Source organism: Anas platyrhynchos, chromosome 4, assembly GCF_047663525.1.
Source record: "Anas platyrhynchos isolate ZD024472 breed Pekin duck chromosome 4, IASCAAS_PekinDuck_T2T, whole genome shotgun sequence".
NCBI classification, from domain to species: Eukaryota; Metazoa; Chordata; class Aves; order Anseriformes; family Anatidae; genus Anas; species Anas platyrhynchos.
In genome coordinates this window covers 4,091,051-4,099,747 of record NC_092590.1, presented here as the reverse complement: position 1 = coordinate 4,099,747, position 8,697 = coordinate 4,091,051, and positions in this window count along the sequence as shown.

The window sequence follows — 8,697 nt, the reverse complement described above, 5'->3', positions numbered from 1 at the left end:
AGTTTACCAAGAGAAGAGTTTTTGGATGTGTGATCCTTGTTATCATTATTACTTGTCTTAGACTTCTGAACCTGCAAGTACTATGTGTCTCTTGTTCCGCTGTGGGAGGAGTGGGCTCAGTTGGGGTGTATGTCTGTTTTCTCTGCCATCTTTTGGCTGTCTTGACAAAAGAAGCTAAGAACTGTGACAAGTAGGTACTTTTATACAGAAAGGTGACATTTCAAGCAAATGATGAACCCAATGACTTGTCAATGAAATGTGCTTGTTTACCTGCTGGTAAAAATACCAGCCTGATTTCAAATAGAGATTGCTTTGTCTCACCCTGCTTTGCAGAAATGTTTGGTCTTTCAGTGGTGTTTTTTTTAACCTACCCTTTATCTACCCCTTTCTTTCCTCTTGATACTCTGTGCATGATCTGTATTTCACTTGTATTTATCAGCAGTGGCCTTTGGCAAATGCTTTTAGCTGAGGTTGTATACTGCCCTCAGAGTGCTGACATTGTGGAGGAGCTGGTCGTTTTCCCAATGACCAAGGATAAGTATGTTCTCCTTCTCCAGCAGGAGGACAAGCTAGCAGTAAAAGATCATGTTCTCATGATAATTTGTGAGTGGGAAGTTGGTGAACTGCAGTTTATTCCCTAAGAAATGCTGACCTTTCACTGAAAGAACTCACGTTTGTGTTACTTCCTTTTCATCTGCCAGTCTCCCAGGAACCAGGCTTGAAATTGTTTGAGGTCCTTGTTTATTCCATATTTATGCACAAGCAGATAGAGCAGGGCCTTGTGGTTAACTGTGCCAAATGATAGGTCTAGATGGAAGAGAGAATTTTTTTCAGTGGATCAGGCATTCAAAAAATGTCATTGTAAGTTATCTTGTACAAGTTAGGAAAAAAAAAAAAAAAAGATACTTAGACAAGATGTATCATCACCTTGGAGAAGTCTACAGCTGTCTTCCTCAGAAGAACAAAATAGCAGCAGTAGAATTTCACACGGAATCACACACAGAATTTAATGTATTTGCCCTTCACCTCCTTAACCAAACAACTTTACATTGGGTGGCCTCTTTTCAAATAAAATCTGATGTCTGTCTGATACAGTTAGTCAGCGTGGGCAAGTCTTGCATTGTAAAACATAGCTTTGTTTTAAAAATTGGTGCTGCTAATCAGTATCTATGTTTGAGTTAAATAAGTGATGCCAACTGTTGCTGTGGCACAAATTTATCATATTAATGAAACTGAAACACATCAATATGGTACTAGGTGTGTTCATCCCATACTTCTGAAATGCCTAAGATAGTGGACTGTGTTGAAAATCAACTTATGGTGGAATGCAGAGTCTTAGAGAACAAAAGTGGGTCCTGGAGAGGTCTGCAGCCTTAAACCGCATTGGGGCTGTCCTGCTTCTACCCTGGGTGGAAGGCTGGAGCTGCCTCCCCTCTATTTCACAGAATTTCTAGGTTGGAAGAGACCTCAAGATCATCGAGTCCAACCTCTGACCTAACACTAACAGTCCCCACTAAACCATATCCTTAAGCTCTACATCTAAACCTCTTTTAAAGACTTCCAGGGATGGTGACTCCACCACCTCCCTGGGCAGCCTGTTCCAGTGCCTAACAACCCTTTCAGTAAAGAAGTTCTTCCTAACATCTAACCTAAAACTCCCCTGGTGCAACTTAAGCCCATTCCCCCTCGTCCTGTCACCAGGCACGTGGGAGAACAGGCCAACCCCCACCTCGCTACAGCCTCCTTTAAGGTATCTGTAGAGAGCAATAAGGTTGCCCCTGAGCCTCCTTTTCTCCAGGCTGAACAAGCCCAGCTCCCTCAGCCGCTCCACGTAGGACTTGTTCTTCAGGCCCCTCACCAGCTTCGTCGCCCTTCTCTGGACCCGCTCAAGCACCTCGATGTCCTTCTTGTAGCGAGGGGCCCAAAACTGAACACAGTACTCGAGGTGCGGCCTCACCAGAGCCGAGTACAGGGGGACGATCACCTCCCTAGTCCTGCTGGTCACACTGGTTCTGATATAAGCCAGGATGCTGTTGGCCTTCTTGGCCACCTGAGCACACTGCAGGCTCATATTCAGCCGACTATCAACCATCACCCCCAGGTCCTTCTCTGCCTGGCAGCTTTCCAACCACTCATCTCCCAGCCTGTAGCTCTGCTTGGGGTTATTGCATCCCAGGTGCAGGACCCAGCACTTGGCCTTGTTGAACTTCATGCAGTTGGCCTCAGCCCATCGGTGCAGCCTATCCAGATCCTCCTGCAGAGTCTTCCTACCCTCGAGCAGATTGACACACGCACCTAACTTGGTGTCATCTGCAAACTTACTGAGGGTGCACTCAATGCCCTCGTCCAGATCATTGATGAAGATATTAAAGAGGACCGGCCCCAGCACCGAGCCCTGGGGAACGCCACTAGTGATTGGCCTCCAACTGGACTTGACTCCATTCACCACGACTCTTTGGGCCCGGCTATCCAGCCAGTTTCTAACCCAATAAAGCGTGCGCCAGTCCAAGCCAAGAGCAGCCAGAAAGCCAAGAGCAGCTAGCATTTAGTCTTGTGGTTCTGAATAAATAAGGGCCACTCACAGAACCCCAGAAAGGGTTATGAGGTCTTTATTGTCTTTCCTTCCCTAGGCAAGCTTTTGACACCAAAGCTTGTGAAGTGAAAGAGTTTTTAGGATGTTTGCATTACTATTGCCTAAGTCTTCCTTGGTGGGAAGTAGAACTTGTAAAAATGATTAATGTTTTCCTCCTGTTATATGAAATGTGGAGACTGAAACAGCTTGAGCATCTGGTGCATATTTCTGGGTTTTCACTTCTGGACTAAGATGAGGTTAGTTGGACATGACCATTTATCACATTTAAAGTCTATTGTGCCGCTCTTCTAAAAGGGTAAAAGTAACCTGAAACTTTCCAGTGTGAATGCAGTGTAACATCCAATTGACTGCCACTGCCTTAACTTCTCTGAGCTGGTGTTTTAGGCAGCTTCTCTAAATTTCCTGGGCTTCCAAGAATTTATGTGAATCAAATATCAAAATAGATCAACAGTTTTGCAGTATAATTTTATAATTAGGAGACATTTATAATTTATATATACGTATTTTTTCAGTAACTTTTAAGGGATGTCTGAGTACCTGTTGTTTACTAGGAGTACAGCTCAGATTTAGTATCATAAATTAATTGTAACAATTGTAATGTTACAGATACGTGTCCCTATGTTGTCTAATCAGCTTAGTGACCTCTTGGACTCTGTGAGAATTAAGTCACAGTTGGTTAAAACACCTAATAGTCTTTCATTGTAATGTATCTCCGTGTGAGTTCTTGGTCTCATTTTCTCCAGAAGTCTTTCTGCAGCTGTGTTGCAAACCTTTGGGAACATCTGCAGCACTCTTCTCTCTGGTTTAAGCTGACATGCTCCACGTTAAGGGGAGATGCCTCCTTGCTCCTAATTACCTGAGCCAGTCTGTGTTGCATCTGTTTGATGGACTTGATGTTATTTTAGGAATTTGTTTTGGTAATTGTATATATGCCTTTTATAAGACTTGCTTTAAAGCGTTTAAAGGTAATTCGAAGACTGCCATCTAGTGGCGTCTACTTAGCGCTAGAAAACTCTCCCTTGTATAACTTCCTTAATGTTTCGTTTGCTGTGGAGATGCCTTAAAATGTGATGGATAACCCTGTTTATTTTCCTACATTTCTGGGTAACAGTGAAAACATAGAAATAACTTTCATGCCCCAAACACCAGACCTTTGACCATCAGTTGCACTATAGTACAAAAGCAGATTATACTTGTTCCAAGTTAAGTTTGCCAGTGTTGCATGGGGTTTCTCCAGGCCATCTCTTTTCTGTGACAAACCAAACCCAGAAATACTTCTGTCCTTGAGATGCTTCAAAATCAGGTGTGGGCCTAACCCCTGTGCTTTGATATGTACTTGGAAATTGAGTGCTGCAAGCCTAGGAAGTTGGCAAAGGCAGTGTAAGCACGATGTTCTGAACTTGTTCCTGCCAGTATGATTTCCTTGAGCAGCAGTGAAAGCAGTCATCGGATCACTCCAGATTTGGCTCTGCAGTGTTTTATCTCTCTTCCCCTTGAAGGGGCCTACCCTGAATGAAAACCTGGGGAGCAGCCTGTGCACCTTTACAGGAGGTGTTTGTTTCTAGCTTCAGGGTGTCTAGAGAATATATCCTGCATATGTGCACAGTTAAGAGTCTTGATTTCAAGTAGACCAGTCTACTTGACTGGTCACAGATTGATCACAGGCAGAACATCTGGGTTTTCTAGTTTCTGTGGATGATTTGCTTTTGGCAATGTTTATCCTGCAGGGAAAATCCTGTTTGTTCACCTGCTTTCAAACATAATTCCCAGTTTTGAAACAAATTATGGAGATAATCTGTGAGGGTTTCAATGTTTCATCTGGTTTTGGAAATGCAGGATTAGGATTTAGTGGAGCTTGTACAAAGACAGAGGCCTCCTTGGCTCTCCTATTTTTGTTGTTGCTGTACAGATACAAAGGCTTTGTAGCCATTCTCCTCTCCCCTCCTCCTTCTCCTTCTTGATTTATTATTCTAATTAACGATGGCTCCTCAATTAGTGTACCAGACTTCTTTGTCAGCAGAGTTCATTCTGATCAATTGTTATCAAGGCTAGCATTTAGTATATCCAATCAATACTATTCTATATAATGGCAGTGGTATTGACCGATTTCTAATTTTACAGTATGTTGAGCCCCGCTGAACTCTTTTAATATGATAATTGCTTTACTAATCAGTAGTCATGATTTGGGTGCAATTGTGCATGATTGACATCAGCTGATATCCCTTGCTGTTTGTATTTGACTGAAAGGAAGATGTGTGTGGGGAAATGTTAACCATAGCAGTGCATATTAAATACAATAATATTGGAGAAAATACTGCATATTTGCATATCAGGTTGAAAAGCAGATCATATATCGCTAGAGGCAGCCCCCTTTACCCATATGATGTATAACTTTACAAGAGATAGAGGTATATAGACACAGCCAATAAAACTGTTGTACTTATATAACCACTCCATTTGTCATTCTTCTGTTCATCTTATTTCATGGAATGCACCTGTGATTGATTATAAAGATATGCATATATATATACCTTATATACATGTATATCATATATAAAGATATGCATATATATGCATCTTCAAAAGGGAAATCTTAATGGCACAAGAATGGTCTTCCCCACGTGCCCAAAGACGAGCTGGCGGGGAAGAAGACCAGCCTGGCTGAACAGAGGATTGTGGCTTGAGCTTAGGAGAAAAAAGAGGGTTTATAATCTTTGGAAAAGTGGGCAGGCCACTAGGGAGGACTATAAGGATGTAGCGAGGCTGTGCAGGGACAAAATTAGAAAGGCCAAAGCTCATCTGGAGCTCAATCTGGCTACTGCCGTTAAAGATAACAAAAAATGTTTTTATAAATACATCAACACAAAAAGGAGGACTAGGGAGAATCTCCATCCTTTACTGGATGCGGGGGGAAACTTAGTTACAAGAGATGAGGAAAAGGCGGAGGTGCTTAATGCCTTCTTCGCCTCAGTCTTTAGCGGCAATACCGGTTGTTCTCTGGATACCCAGTACCCTGAGCTGGTGGAAGGGGGTGGGGAGCAGAACGTGGCCTTCACTATCCATGAGGAAATGGTTGGCGACCTGCTATGGCACTTTGATGTGCACAACTCAATGGGGCCGGATGCGATCCACCCAAGGGTACTGAGAGAACTGGCAGAGGAGCTGGCCAAGCCCCTATCCATCATTTATCAGCAGTCCTGGCTATCGGGGGAGGTCCCAGTTGACTGGTGGCTAGCAAATGTGACGCCCATCTACAAGAAGGGCCAGAGGGCAGACCCGGGAAACTACAGGCCAGTCAGTTTGACCTCAGTGCCAGGGAAGCTCATGGAGCAGATCCTCTTGAGAGTCATCACGCAGCACTTGCAGGGCCAGCAGGCGATCAGGCCCAGTCAGCATGGGTTTATGGAAGGCAGGTCCTGCTTGACGAACCTGATCTCCTTCTATGACAAAGTGACGCACTGGGTGGATGAGGGAAAGGCTGTGGATGTGGTCTACCTTGACTTCAGCAAGGCTTTTGACACCGTCTCCCACAGCATTCTCCTCAAGAAACTGGCTGCTCATGGCTTAGACTGGCGCACGCTTCGTTGGGTTAGAAACTGGCTGGATAGCCGGGCCCAAAGAGTTGTGGTGAATGGAGTCAAGTCCAGTTGGAGGCCAGTCACTAGTGGCGTTCCCCAGGGCTCGGTGCTGGGGCCGGTCCTCTTTAATATCTTCATCAATGATCTGGACGAGGGCATTGAGTGCACCCTCAGTAAGTTTGCAGATGACACCAAGTTAGGTGAGTGTGTCAATCTGCTCGAGGGTAGGAAGGCTCTGCAGGAGGATCTGGATAGGCTGCACCGATGGGCTGAGGTCAACTGCATGAAGTTCAACAAGGCCAAGTGCCGGGTCCTGCACCTGGGGCGCAATAACCCCAAGCAGAGCTACAGGCTGGAGATGAGTGGTTGGAAAGCTGCCAGGCAGAGAAGGACCTGGGAGTGATGGTTGATAGTCGGCTGAATATGAGCCAGCAGTGTGCTCAGGTGGCCAAGAAGGCCAGCAGCATCCTGGCTTGTATCAGAAACAGTGTGACCAGCAGGGCTAGGGAGGTGATCGTCCCCCTGTACTCGGCTCTGGTGAGGCCGCACCTCGAGTACTGTGTTCAGTTTTGGGCCCCTCGCTACAAGAAGGACATCGAGGTGCTTGAGCGGGTCCAGAGAAGGGCGACGAAGCTGGTGAGGGGCCTGGAGAACAAGTCCTACGAGGAGCAGCTGAAGGAGCTGGGCTTGTTCAGCCTGGAGAAGAGGAGGCTCAGGGGCAACCTTATTGCTCTCTACAGGTACCTTAAAGGAGGCTGTAGCAAGGTGGGGGTTGGCCTGTTCTCCCACGTGCCTGGTGACAGGACGAGGGGGAATGGGCTTAAGTTGCGCCAGGGGAGTTTTAGGTTGGATGCTAGGAAAAGCCCTTCTTTACTGAAAGGGCTTTTAGGCATTGGAACAGGCTGCCCAGGGAAGTGGTGGAGTCACCATCCCTGGAAGTCTTTAAAAGAGGTTTAGATGTAGAGCTTAGGGATATGGTTTAGTGGGGACTGTTAGTGTTAGGTCAGAGGTTGGACTCGATGATCTTGAGGTCTCTTCCAACCTCGAAATTGTGTGATTCTGTGATTCTGTAGATTTATTAAAGGTATCTAAAACATGAACCATGCCTTTACAAAATGTAAGATTTAAGCTGGTTTCTATCCAGATGCCCTCTTAGACATTTGGGTTCTTTAATATTTTCTCCAATGTCACACCCTTTCTCTTTGCATTGTGTTGCATTACTGTTGGTGTGCTGGTGGCTCTGCTGACCAGTTGCACATTATGAACGATGAATGAAACACACTGGTGTTCATCTGAACATCTGCTTTGTGTGTCATGCCAGGACACAGACCTTGCTCTGGGACCAGGAGGCAGCAGCACTGTATGCAGGTCTAATGCTGCAGGGAGACAAAGATTGTTATTAATGTGTGTTCTGGGAAGTGTGAATCTTAATAGCACTTCAGTAAAAATAAAATGAAAAGGTAAGTTAATTTACTCACAGCAGCATGTTTTGTCCTTCTTTACAATACTGGCATAAACAGAGAGGAACAGTATCATTTCAAGTAGTAATTTTGTTAGATTGGAAGCTTAAACTATTAAGAGATGGCCAAACTCTTGAAATCGTATACGGATACACATACACACACACATACATATACACAAACTATGATTCTTTAATGTGTTTTCTCCTCTTATTCTCCTCATCAAACCCATCAGAAAGGCAGGCTGCGAGGCCTCAGGTCAGGGTGGACAGTAAAAGGAGGTGCTATCCTCCCTGTGTGCTCCTTTTGTTGTGCCTCGGGCACGATACCAACAGGCATCTGCTGGCTTGTCTTTTCTGAGCATTTTTTGCTCTCTGAAGGTGGTGTCTGCATCTCCTCCTGTGCTCGATGTGCAGAACCATGAGATTCCCACCAAATCCCTCCCAATTTAACACCACAGTGAAGTCGGATAGGCTCTCAGGTCAGTTTACCATGAGTGCTTGTACTGTGTCCCAAAGGGACCATTGCTCAGTTGCCTTCTGATGCTCCTTTATTGATGCAGGACTAAGCTTTAAGTATGTGCTTAAGTGTTTTTGTTGTATAAAGGCCAGGATACTTAGTAAGTGATTAAAACAAGCACAAAGGCATTCCACTGAAAAAAAGTTTAGGTGGACAGCTTTCTATAGAGCTTCTAAAAACTGTTTCCATATAAACACTCAGCTGTTACATCCCTAGCAATAAAATCATGCTGTAGGTGGAAGGACAAATTCTCACAAACTCAATGCTTTGCTTACCAAAATGAAAAATTCTGGATGCTCAACACCCATGAAAATTTGCCCTTGTGATGTACTTGTCATCATTGCTAACTGGAGATCACTCCCTCCATTTTTTTTTTAAAGCCAGCATTAAAGACTCAGGTTCTAACCTCTGCATAAGCACATCTGAGACGCTCTAGGTTGCGTGGAACATGTGTGAGAGGCTGACAGCTAAATAATCTAGGAGCCATGTGAAGCCCATGCTTTCTGGAATGACAGCGAGGTGGAATGCTGAAGGGCAGCCAAAGGAA